Source organism: Patiria miniata, unplaced genomic scaffold (genome assembly GCF_015706575.1).
Source record: "Patiria miniata isolate m_02_andy unplaced genomic scaffold, ASM1570657v1 HiC_scaffold_28, whole genome shotgun sequence".
NCBI lineage: Eukaryota > Metazoa > Echinodermata > Asteroidea > Valvatida > Asterinidae > Patiria > Patiria miniata.
In genome coordinates this window covers 698,127-710,398 of record NW_024037067.1, presented here as the reverse complement: position 1 = coordinate 710,398, position 12,272 = coordinate 698,127, and positions in this window count along the sequence as shown.

The window sequence follows — 12,272 nt, the reverse complement described above, 5'->3', positions numbered from 1 at the left end:
TGAGAAGCATCACACGCGGTAAATGACTGAAGAATTACAAATATTTGTGAAGTCCAAATCAACACACGAATTGTGGGATAGTGGTCCATTGTCACTTGTTATTGCTCTGCTATGAAATACGGGATATTAGAAAATTTTGTCAAAGCAGATTGCCTGGCAAGCGAAACAAAGGCCAGGTCTATTATTGTGACATGCTACTTCGGATTTTCGAATTCGCGAGCCGCCAGAAATATTGTCCGAAAATTAAGGATTTGTTTTTTTCTTCTGAAACTGTCAGTACCTGAAACAAATGAGTAGGTCTACAATGTGGTCATAATACTCCTAATTCGTTGAAGGTGGCAAAGTCACCGTGTTTAATCATCTGAAGGAATATTTGTTACAAGTTAGGGCAGTTAATGTGTTAATCATATACCAAGTATACATTTGTTGTTTTACGTTGAATATACAATAACGAAAATGTGTGGTTACTAAATTCACACGGCATCGTCGTTATGATTCCATTAAAATAATTGTTTTATTTCTCAAGGCACCACTGGAATGTCTCAGGTTTCAACAACAGAGCGTCCCGTCGAAGGTTTGTGAATCATTTACTTCCAATGTTTGTTTGAATTTTAGTTTCATTGAGCGTTTTGCACTCATCTGATTACATGTTTTATTGATAAGTGGTTTTTTTCTTCAGAAATTGTCAGTACCTGAAACAAATGAGTAGGTCTACAACGTTGTCATAATACTCATAAGTCGTTGTAGGTGGCAAAGTTTTCGTGTTTAATCATCTGAAGGAATATTTGTTACAAATAAGGGCAGTTATTGTGTTAATCACATACCAAGTATGTTTTTTTTTTACATTGAATAAACAATTATAGTATTACTAAATTTACACGGCATTGGTGTTATGATTCCATTAAAATCTTTTTGTTTATCTCCAGGCACTACTGGAATGTCTCAGGTTTCAACAGCAGAGCGTCCCGTCGAAGGTTTGTGAATCGTTTTCTTCCAATGTTTGTTTGAAATTTAGTTTCATTGAGCGTTCTGCACTCAACTGAATACACGTTCCATTGATAAGTGGTATGTTCATGGTAGTGTTCTTCACCTATATAAAATAATGTTCTTCGGACTGTGCAACCGTTGTTTTCATTGTTATTCTTCAATACTTTGTTTGGTATTTAATTATTCAATGACGTCAGAATCATCCTCCACCAATCAGCCCATCTCACCAGACTCGACCGCAACGCCTACTGCTATATCAATGGAATCTTCTTTTCGAGGTTAGTGTATGACATTTGATATTCATGATGTGTTCTTACATGTAGTTTCATTGCATCATGGTTGAATATGCCGTGATCCATGGTGGGTTAACGTGGTGTATCAGTATCAGTTGTATGCCTAATAATGGCTATCGACTGTTTCTCTGTCGAATTTCAAACTATCAAAATGGTATCATTTCATATCACGACGATGTGTCTACGATCTTAATCCTTTAGAAACGTCACAAACGGTAAATTAATGAATTTAAAATATGTCTGAAGCCCCAACAAATCACAAATGCCGGAAAGTGGTCCATTGTCACTTGTTCTTGTTCTGCTATGAAATACGGGATATTAGAAAACCTTCGGCAAAGCAGATCGCCTGGTAAGCGAAACAAAGACCTCGTCTATTATGGTGGCATGTTACTTCGAATGTTCGAATTCTCGAGCTGCCAGATGTTATTATCCGAAAGTTGAGGACTTTTTCTTCAGAAACTCTCAATACCTGAAACAAATGAGTAGGTCTACAACGTGGTCATAATACTAATCATTCGTTGTAGGTGGCAAAGTGTCCGTGTTTAATCATCTGAAGGAATATTTGTTACAAGTTAGGGCAGTTATTGTGTTAATCACATACAAAGTATGCATTTTTTTTTACATTGAATAAACAATAGCCAACTTTTTTTTATTACTTAATTTACACGGCATTGGTGTTATGATTCCATTAAAATCTTTTTGTTTATCTCCAGGCACCACTGGAATGTCTCAGGTTTCAACAACAGAGCGTCCCGTCGAAGGTTTGTGAATCATTTTTTTTCCAATGTTTGTTTGAAATTAAGTTTCATTGAGCGTTTTGCACTCAACTGAATACACGTTTCATTGATAAGTGGTATGTTCATGGTAGTGTTCTTCACCTATATTAAATAATGCTCTTCGGACTGTGCAACCGTTGTTTTCATTGTTATTGTTCAATACTTTGTTTGGTATTTGATTATTCAATGACGTCAGGATCATCCTCCACCAATCAGCCCATCTCACCAGACTCGACCGCAACGCCTACTGCAATATCAATGGAATCTTCTTTTCGAGGTTAGTGTATGAAATTTGATGATATTCATGATGTGTTCTTACATGTAGTTTCATTGCATCATGGTTGAAAATGCCGTGATCCATGGTGGGTTAACGTGGTGTATCAGTATCAGTTGTATGCCTAATAAGGGCTATCGACTGTTTCTCTGTCAAATTTCAAACTATCAAAATGGTATCATTTCATATCACGACGATGTGTCTACGATCTTAATCCTTTAGAAACGTAACAAACTGTCAATTATTTAATTAATTTAAAATATTTCTGAAGTCCAAAACAAATCACAAATGCTGGAAAGTGGTCCATTGTCACTTGTTGTTGTTCTGCTATGGAATACGGGATATTAGAAAACCTTCGGCAAAGCAGATCGCCTGGTAAGCGAAACAAAGACCTCGTCTATTATGGTGGCATGTTACTTCGAATTTCAAATGCTCGAGCTGCCACATGTTATTATCCGAAAGTTGAGGACTTTTTCTTCAGAAACTCTCAATACCTGAAACAAATGAGTAGGTCTACAACGTGGTCATAATACTCATAATTCGTTGTAAGTGGCAAAGTGTCCGTGTTTAATCATCTGAAGGAATATTTGTTACAAGTTAGGGCAGTTATTGTGTTAATCACATACAAAGTATGCATTTTTTTTTACATTGAATAAACAATAGCCAACATTTTGTTATTACTAAATTTACACGGCATTGGTGTTATGATTCCATTAAAATCTTTTTGTTTATCTCCAGGCACCACTGGAATGTCTCAGGTTTCAACAACAGAGCGTCCCGTCGAAGGTTTGTGAATCATTTTTTTTCCAATGTTTGTTTGAAATTAAGTTTCATTGAGCGTTTTGCACTCAACTGAATACACGTTTCATTGATAAGTGGTATGTTCATGGTAGTGTTCTTCACCTATATTAAATAATGCTCTTCGGACTGTGCAACCGTTGTTTTCATTGTTATTGTTCAATACTTTGTTTGGTATTTGATTATTCAATGACGTCAGAATCATCCTCCACCAATCAGCCCATCTCACCAGACTCGACCGCAACGCCTACTGCAATATCAATGGAATCTTCTTTTCGAGGTTAGTGTATGAAATTTGATGATATTCATGATGTGTTCTTACATGTAGTTTCATTGCATCATGGTTGAAAATGCCGTGATCCATGGTGGGTTAACGTGGTGTATCAGTATCAGTTGTATGCCTAATAAGGGCTATCGACTGTTTCTCTGTCAAATTTCAAACTATCAAAATGGTATCATTTCATATCACGACGATGTGTCTACGATCTTAATCCTTTAGAAACGTAACAAACTGTCAATTATTTAATTAATTTAAAATATTTCTGAAGTCCAAAACAAATCACAAATGCTGGAAAGTGGTCCATTGTCACTTGTTGTTCTGCTATGGAATACGGGATATTAGAAAACCTTCGGCAAAGCAGATCGCCTGGTAAGCGAAACAAAGACCTCGTCTATTATGGTGGCATGTTACTTCGAATTTCAAATGCTCGAGCTGCCACATGTTATTATCCGAAAGTTGAGGACTTTTTCTTCAGAAACTCTCAATACCTGAAACAAATGAGTAGGTCTACAACGTGGTCATAATACTCATAATTCGTTGTAAGTGGCAAAGTGTCCGTGTTTAATCATCTGAAGGAATATTTGTTACAAGTTAGGGCAGTTATTGTGTTAATCACATACAAAGTATGCATTTTTTTTTTACATTGAATAAACAATAGCCAACATTTTGTTATTACTAAATTTACACGGCATTGGTGTTATGATTTTATTAAAATCTTTTTGTTTATCTCCAGGCACCACTGGAATGTCTCAGGTTTCAACAACAGAGCGTCCCGTCGAAGGTTTGTGAATCATTTATTTCCAATGTTTGTTTGAAATTTAGTTTCATTGAGCGTTTTGCACTCAACTGAAAACACGTTTCATTGATAAGTGTTATGTTCATGGTAGTGTTCTTCACCTATATTAAATAATGTTCTTCGGACTGTGCAACCGTTGTTTTCATTGTTATTGGTCAATTCTTTGTTTGGTATTTAATTATTCAATGACGTCAGGATCATCCTCCACAAATCAACCCATCTCACCAGACTCGACCGCAACGCCTACTGCTTTATCAATGGAATCTTCTTTGCGAGGTTACTGTATGAAATTTGATTTTATTCATGATGTGTTCTTACATAAGGTTTCATTGCATCATGGTTGAATATGCCGTGATCCATGGTGGGTTGACGTGGTGTATCAGAATCAGTCGTATGCCTTATAAGGGCTATCGACTGTTTCTCTGTCAAATTTCAAACTATCAAAATGGTATCATTTCATATCACGACGATGTGTCTACGATCTTAATCCTTTAGAAACGTCACAAACGGTAAATTAATGAATTTAAACTATTTCTGAAGCCCCAAACAAATCACAAATGCCGGAAAGTGGTCCATTGTCACTTGTTATTGTTCTGCTATGAAATAAGGAATATTAGAAAACCTTCGGCAAAGCAGATCGCCTGGTAAGCGAAACAAAGATCTCGTCTATTATGGTGGCATGTTACTTCGAATTTTCGAATTCTCGAGCTGCCAGATATATTATCCGAAATTCGAGGACTTTTTCTTCAGAAACTCTTAATACCTGAAACAAATGAGTAGGTCTACAACGTGGTCATAATACTCATAATTCGTTGTAGGTGGCAAAGTTTCCATGTTTAATCATCTGAAGGAATATTTGTTACAAGTTAGGGCAGTTATTGTGTTAATCACATACCAAGTATGCATTTTTTTTACATTGAATAAACAATAGCCAACATTTTTGTTTTTACAACATTTACACGGTATTGCAGTGTTATGATTCCATTTAAATCTTTTTGTTTATCTCCAGGCACCACTGGAATGTTTCAGGTTTCAACAACAGAGCGTCCCGTCGAAGGTTTGTGAATCATTTATGTCCAATGTTTGTTTGAAATTTAGTTTCATTGAGCGTTCTGCACTCAACTGAATATACGTTTCATTGATAAGTGGTATGTTCATGATAGTGTTCTTCACCTATATTAAATAATGCTCTGCGGACTGTGCAACCGTTGTTTTCATTGTTATTGTTCAATACTTTGTTTGGTATTTAATTATTCAATGACGTCAGAATCATCCTCCACCAATCAGCCCATCTCACCAGACTCGACCGCAACGCCTACTGCTTTCTCAACGGAATCTTCTTTTCAAGGTTAGTGTATGAAATTTGATGATATTCATGATGTGTTCTTACATGTAGTTTCATTGCATCATGGTTGAAAATGCCGTGATCCATGGTGGGTTAACGTGGTGTATCAGTATCAGTTGTATGCCTAATAATGGCTATCGACTGTTTCTCTGTCAAATTTCAAATTATCAAAATGGTATAATTCCATATCACGACGATGTGTCTACAATCTTAATCCTTTAGAAACGTCACAAACTGTCAATTAATTAATTAAGTTAAAATATTTCTGAAGTCCAAAACAAATCACAAATGCTGGAAAGTGGTCCATTGTCACTTGTTGTTGTTCTGCTATGAAATACGGGATATTAGAAAAACCTTCGGCAAAGCAGATCGCCTGGTAAGCGAAACAAAGACCTCGTCTATTATGGTGGCATGTTACTTCGAATTTTCGAATTCTCGAGCTGCCAGATATATAATCCGAAAGTTGAGGATTTTTTCTTCAGAAACTCTCAATACCTGAAACAAATGAGTAGGTCTACAACGTGGTCATAATACTCATAATTCGTTGTAGGTGGCAAAGTTTCCGTGTTTAATCATCTGAAGGAATATTTGTTACAAGTTAGGGCAGTTAATGTGTTAATCATATACCAAGTATACAATTGTTGTTTTACGTTGAATACACATTTACCAAAATTTGTGATTACTAAATTTACACGGCATTGGTGTTATGATTCCATTAAAATCTTTTTGTTTATCTCCAGGCACCACTGAAATGACTCAGGTTTCAACAACAGAGCGTCCCGTCGAAGGTTTGTGAATCATTTATTTCCAATGTTTGTTTGAAATTTAGTTTCATTGAGCGTTCTGCACTCAACTGAATACACGTTTCATTGATAAGTGGTATGTTCATGGTAGTGTTCTTCACCTATATTAAATAATGTTCTTCGGACCATGCAACCGTTGTTTTCATTGTTATTGTTCAATACTTTGTTTGGTATTTAATTATTCAATGACGTCAGGATCATCCTCCACCAATCAGCCCATCTCTCGAGATTCGACCGCAACGCCTACTGCTATATCAATAGAATCTTCTGTTAGATGTAAATGAAGTTTGATGATATTCATGATATATTCTTACATGAAGTTTCGTTGCATCACGTCTTAATACGCCGTGATGCAAGGTCTTTTGACGTGGTGTATCACAATTAAGATAAGTCGTAAGCCTGACAAGGGTTATGAGTGTTTCTCAGTCAAATATAAAGCTATTTAAATGGTGTCATTTCAATATCACGACGATATAACTACGATCTTAATCCTGTAAAAAATGAATGAATAATTGTATCCACTTGTAGTGTAGAAAATCATTTTTAATCAATTTCACTCATTGCTTCATATCTACAAAAAGTATTGTTGACGAAAGCGGAACGTATAATTATAAAACATTGTTCAAACAATATTTGATAATTACGCTATATCGTGACTGTTTTTTTTTTGTTTATTTTTTAAATTTGTTTCGTTTGCTTCTTTTACTTTTAATTTTACGCCAATGTTCTATCAACATTGACTCAGTCGTAATCAACTGAGTCCAGAAACACCGAGACTGGGCCAGTTAATAACGTTTTCTCATCTGACTCTCATTTAGACTTCACTACCACTTCAGTGGGAAATACGGATTACATAACTGACCTCAGTACATTATTCACTGTTTGATTGTTTGGTTTTGTGGGGTTTTTGTTTTTTTTTGGGGGGGGGGGGAGGGGTTGCTTCTTCTTTGACTTTGTGCGCCGATTATTCATCGACAGTGACAAACCTAGTTTGAACTGAAGGGATGTCCGCAGCTCCTGAGTCTAAGGCCACCTAGGCTAGGCCAGGCATCGTTATCACATTGTGCTTCCATTTATACGGCACTACCTAGCCATTGAGCAAAGCGGCTCACATAACATAACTAATGTCATCTTTCATTCTATGCAACATTGTTGACTGTATGTAGAACTTCCAATATGCCTAGTGTGGGCGTATTTTGTTTTCTCTAAAAATAGTGTCAGGTACAACATTTTAGGAGTGATTATACATTGACTTTTACAGGTTCTTCTCCCAAAACAAATGCTTTGCACTCTACGAGATCTGCCGCTATTGCGTCCACTACTGCTCCGTCGTCAGGTAGAGTATTGTACCATTCTAAATATAGTGAATAATAATGATATAAACTCAAATACAAAGATCCAACATTATGATTGCTTTTTTTAAACTTTTTTCAAACAAATTACAAAAAAAAAAATGACATCTCTATTCACAAGCGTTGTGATTTCCCTCTGGTTGCTACAAATTAGATTGTTCAACCGTCATTCGTTTTCTATGCAAAATTATTGAGTTCAACCCAACACTGGCAAATCAAGTTGCCACTGGCAAACACTGACCTCTACAGAATTATCTGTATATGTCAAAACCTTGTTTTTAAAATGAGAAATAAAACGGGGTTGCTGCAGAGTTTCCATTGTTAAACATTTTTTTCAGGTTTTTTGGAGATTAGCATTCAGCTTCAGATCCTGGATTTGAACGGGGAACCAGTATTCTTTTCCACTCAACTTACTGATAAGAATTCCCAGGCGTTTCGGACTATGTCGACTCCAATCCAAATTGCGGTAAGACATATGACTTTTTGATATTGTGACGATATTCTGGGGTTTTTTTGAAGGGGTTGGGGGCTTTTAGGACTTCTTTTTGGTGTGTGAGGCATGTACTGGTATTTCGATAATCAAATACCACTTTTAACTCCTGTTAGGTATTTCGTACTCTTCGTGGATCGGCAAGGACGTCTACTCTCATAGGATTCGACGTTACGTCATATATGAGTGGCAGTGTCCTTGTGAATGGTGTTGCCAGATATCCAGCCAACTCCTTAGTCGATAGTGAGACCATACGGGATGTGATTGTTACCAGTGCAATGAACAACAATGGACAGATTGACAATATGTTGACAATTGTCCCGGAAGCTACAGTTGTTAGAAGTACGTAAACATATTAAATCGTATGTAACACAGTCCATTATGGGCAGTTTTAAACAGTCACTATGGACAGATTACTCCAACGACATACTTTGGTTTCTGAATGTGTTTAAATGGAAAATGAATTAAGATACCGAGAATGGTACCTTAGGGGGACATTCTCATAGAGGTTTGCGCAAACATTTTCAAACTTTCATGACCCCTTACCCCCGTTTAACCTTATCCTATCCCACGCATTTTCGGTACATTTATGTTTTAGACAACAGGCAATCGACATAGCATATTTACGACGGTAAAAATGTTGTCTGTAGATAAGAGTTATGGCATTAGGGAGACATTGAAATGTCTCTTTAAACTACCTTGTCTCCCTAATGTGGTTGTCCATCACCACCAGCCGCCGCCACTATAACTACTATTTCTTACGATTGACAATATGTTACCGACAAAAACTTAAAACAAACTATAATATAATGAGATAAATAGTGAGGACTACCAAAAATAATTGTCTCATATTATGAGACATCAACCAAACAGCTGTCTTTTCAGCTTAGGTGTCAAAAGGGTTCAGTTAAGTCAGAAGAGACAGCAAGATTGTTTGTCATTTTAAGAATATGAATCCCGATACCATACAATCTTGCATGGTACGTATTATTGGAAATTTTCTATATTTCAATGCAGTCAAATCAATTTAATGTGGCACTGCTGTAGCACTAACGTGAACTACTTGGCGTCCTATGCCATGTTATCATCGTTCCGAAAAGCTGTGTTTTTAACGCCGTGTTATTGCCGTGGCGCCGGACTAAATTATCATCCACCTTTTGGAATGTGCACGCTCATAATCACCTCTCTCACGTCCGCATCACAAGAAAATGCATTGAACAAACATTACACTATCTTTTGTACTAAATCATGAAAACTCTGTTAATGCAGTCGTGTGTAGGCACCAGTCTTTGAACAGAAAATGCAATCATCCTTGGATTGATTCCAACAAACGACTTGATCAATCTTTGCTTCATTTCTTTGTTTGCACAATAGATACAATTGAAGGGTGTCCGGCGTACCACTGTCAAAACTCTGGTAGCTGTGAACAGCAAGGAAGCTTTCCAGACTATGCGTACAATTGCAGGTATTTCTGTTTAACACTGGTCTCTGCTTGGCATTGTTCATTACGATGTGCATGCGAATCATAATTTAAATATAAAGTTTGGTATAATGAATTGTGATAATTTAAAGGCGAGTTTGAGTTGACATGTTCGACAAGTCCTTTAAACATAACTTGATGCAAAAATACACGTTGCAGAGTAAAAAAAAACACGGACAAAAAGTTTGCCTTGTATTTTACTCTAATCTTACATTTAATGTTACAAAGTGTTTCATGAGGACAATGTCGGCTTGTGTACGCCAACTTAATGTTCCCATACTTTGGTTGGGCAAATGATTATGGTAAATGAATTTAGCCCGTTTATCGACCCCTTTATGTTTGATTGTTTACGGCTTAGAACTTAACTGCTAGGCATGCACCATTTCCCTTTCATTACATTGATCATCTCAATTTTGTCTCGTCTACATCTGACTCTTACCGGTGGAATCATCGTGCCAGCTTGACACACATTTGTTCAATATTACACACATGTCCAAAACAAAGAATTCTTAATTATCTGAGGATTTATTTTTTAACAGATGCATGGACGGTTTCACTGGCAGCCTTTGCGAGATTTCAGGTTTGATTGTTTGAAATTACTGACACTCTCAACTTTCCCGGTCAGATCAGAAGCACAATCCAGGTCAAAATGGACCTGACATTTTTCTGGGCCAAAATGACACTTCTAATGGCCAAATTGATACCTTCTGGATCACACAAGACCAATAATAGTGGCGTATTGACCCAAAGAAGTGTAAAATTAAGCGGACAAGGTTTTTGGGTCAAAATGACACTTCTATTTTAAAGGACCATTAATAGTCTTCAATAATAGTCTCATTTTGACCCCCCAAAAAAGTGTTTTTTGATCCGGAAAAGAGTCAGGTCTAGTGTGACCAGGGACGTTTTAGAGTGTATATAATTCTCTTAGTGTCTGGAAGTGCTTCTTTATAGACTTTATGCGTTGCAACCATCTTAAAAGGCAATGCCTTTGTTTTGATGGGATATGCAAGTCTGAAGCTTTTGTGTGCATTAAATTGCATTATTACTAAATTAAAATAACACAATATCCCCGATGAGATTGCCGTTTTGCATAAGGTTTGTTTGGTGTTTTATTCTCGTTTTAGTGACAGAAGAAGGCGTTAATGGCGGATTCATTGCCATTGCGGTTGTCGGTGGCGTGTTGGTGAGTCTCATCATCATTGTCGCAATGGTATTCTGCTATAAAATTCTGGCTCGTCAGTCATCCGAACTGAACCGCAGGCACTATCACGATCGTGCGTCATTCACCCGGCCATATCAGAACAATCACCAGGTACAATCAAATTTAATAAATTTACTTATCAAGAAAATGTTTCGTAAAATAAAATATGGTATAACTTTGGGTATACATAGTCGCTTAACATTGCAATTATTGTTTAGCAGCTGAAACGACAATCTACCCAACACTAAGGTTCCTCAAACCGTGCGCAGTATAACACGATGAGGATTTTTCTGATTTCATTTTAGAATGAAGACCTCCCATTTCGTCCAGATTACATATATCGTGACCCCAATTTCTCCTTGCCGTACATCATCCCTGGACCCGCCCTGGTAAGTGTTGTTTGGGGTTTTGGTGTTTTTTTGAGGTTTTTTTTTTGTTTTGTTTGGGGGAAGGGGGGACACATGAAATGAACACCTGCAGTAGATGATTCCTTGTACGTTTGTGAGGTAGCTGACGAGCTATATAGCACATGTACAGCCTGCCCCCCAAAAAATGCTGCAAGCAGAAACGGGGTCTGTGTCCTTTGAAGATTAAAAAATGTTTCATAGTGCTTATATAATGTTAAGCATGGGATATTCAGCTTTCAAATGCTAATTGTTTTGTCAATTTTGCTTTTGCCAAACTAGAGATATGATCCGTTGAACACAAACACTCAAAAATTATTTTGTGCCACTTTCCGTAAGTTAATACGGTGAAGAAACACTTTTGTTATTCATATTATAATGTTCTTTTTATTATTTGTACTACACTCTCCAAATCATCAAAATAAAAACATATCTTCTGGAACTGAGAATCTCAATTGTAGTTGGATTTGAACAGGTGCCATGTCTTGTCATGTCATTATTAGGCCTAACAATGTAGAAAGTGGCACAAATTGATTTTGAGTGTTTGTGTTCAGCGGACCATATCTCTGGTTTGGCGAAAGCAAAATTGATAAAACAAATAGAATTTGAAAGCTGACTATCCCAGGTTTAACATTATATAAGCATCATGAAATATTTTTAATATTCCAAGGACAAAGGGCCCGCTTCTGCTTGCAGCATTTTTTTTTTTTTTGCGGGGGGGGGGGAAGGCTGTTTAGTGTGAAATAATTACTGTTGCGGTTTAACTTGATCAATGTCTCATGAGCAGTCTAATTATACATTGATGATGATCCAAATTGCATTGCTCCGTTGGTTGAAAATATACCACCTTATTTCATGAATCTTAAATAACCAACATTCATACTTCTTAAAAATAATCTATCAAGTCAGAACCTCATCAAGTCATCTAAAATCACGTAGTATTTTGTTGCTCAAAGACGTGATTTGTTAGACGTATGCGTTTTATGGTTAGTT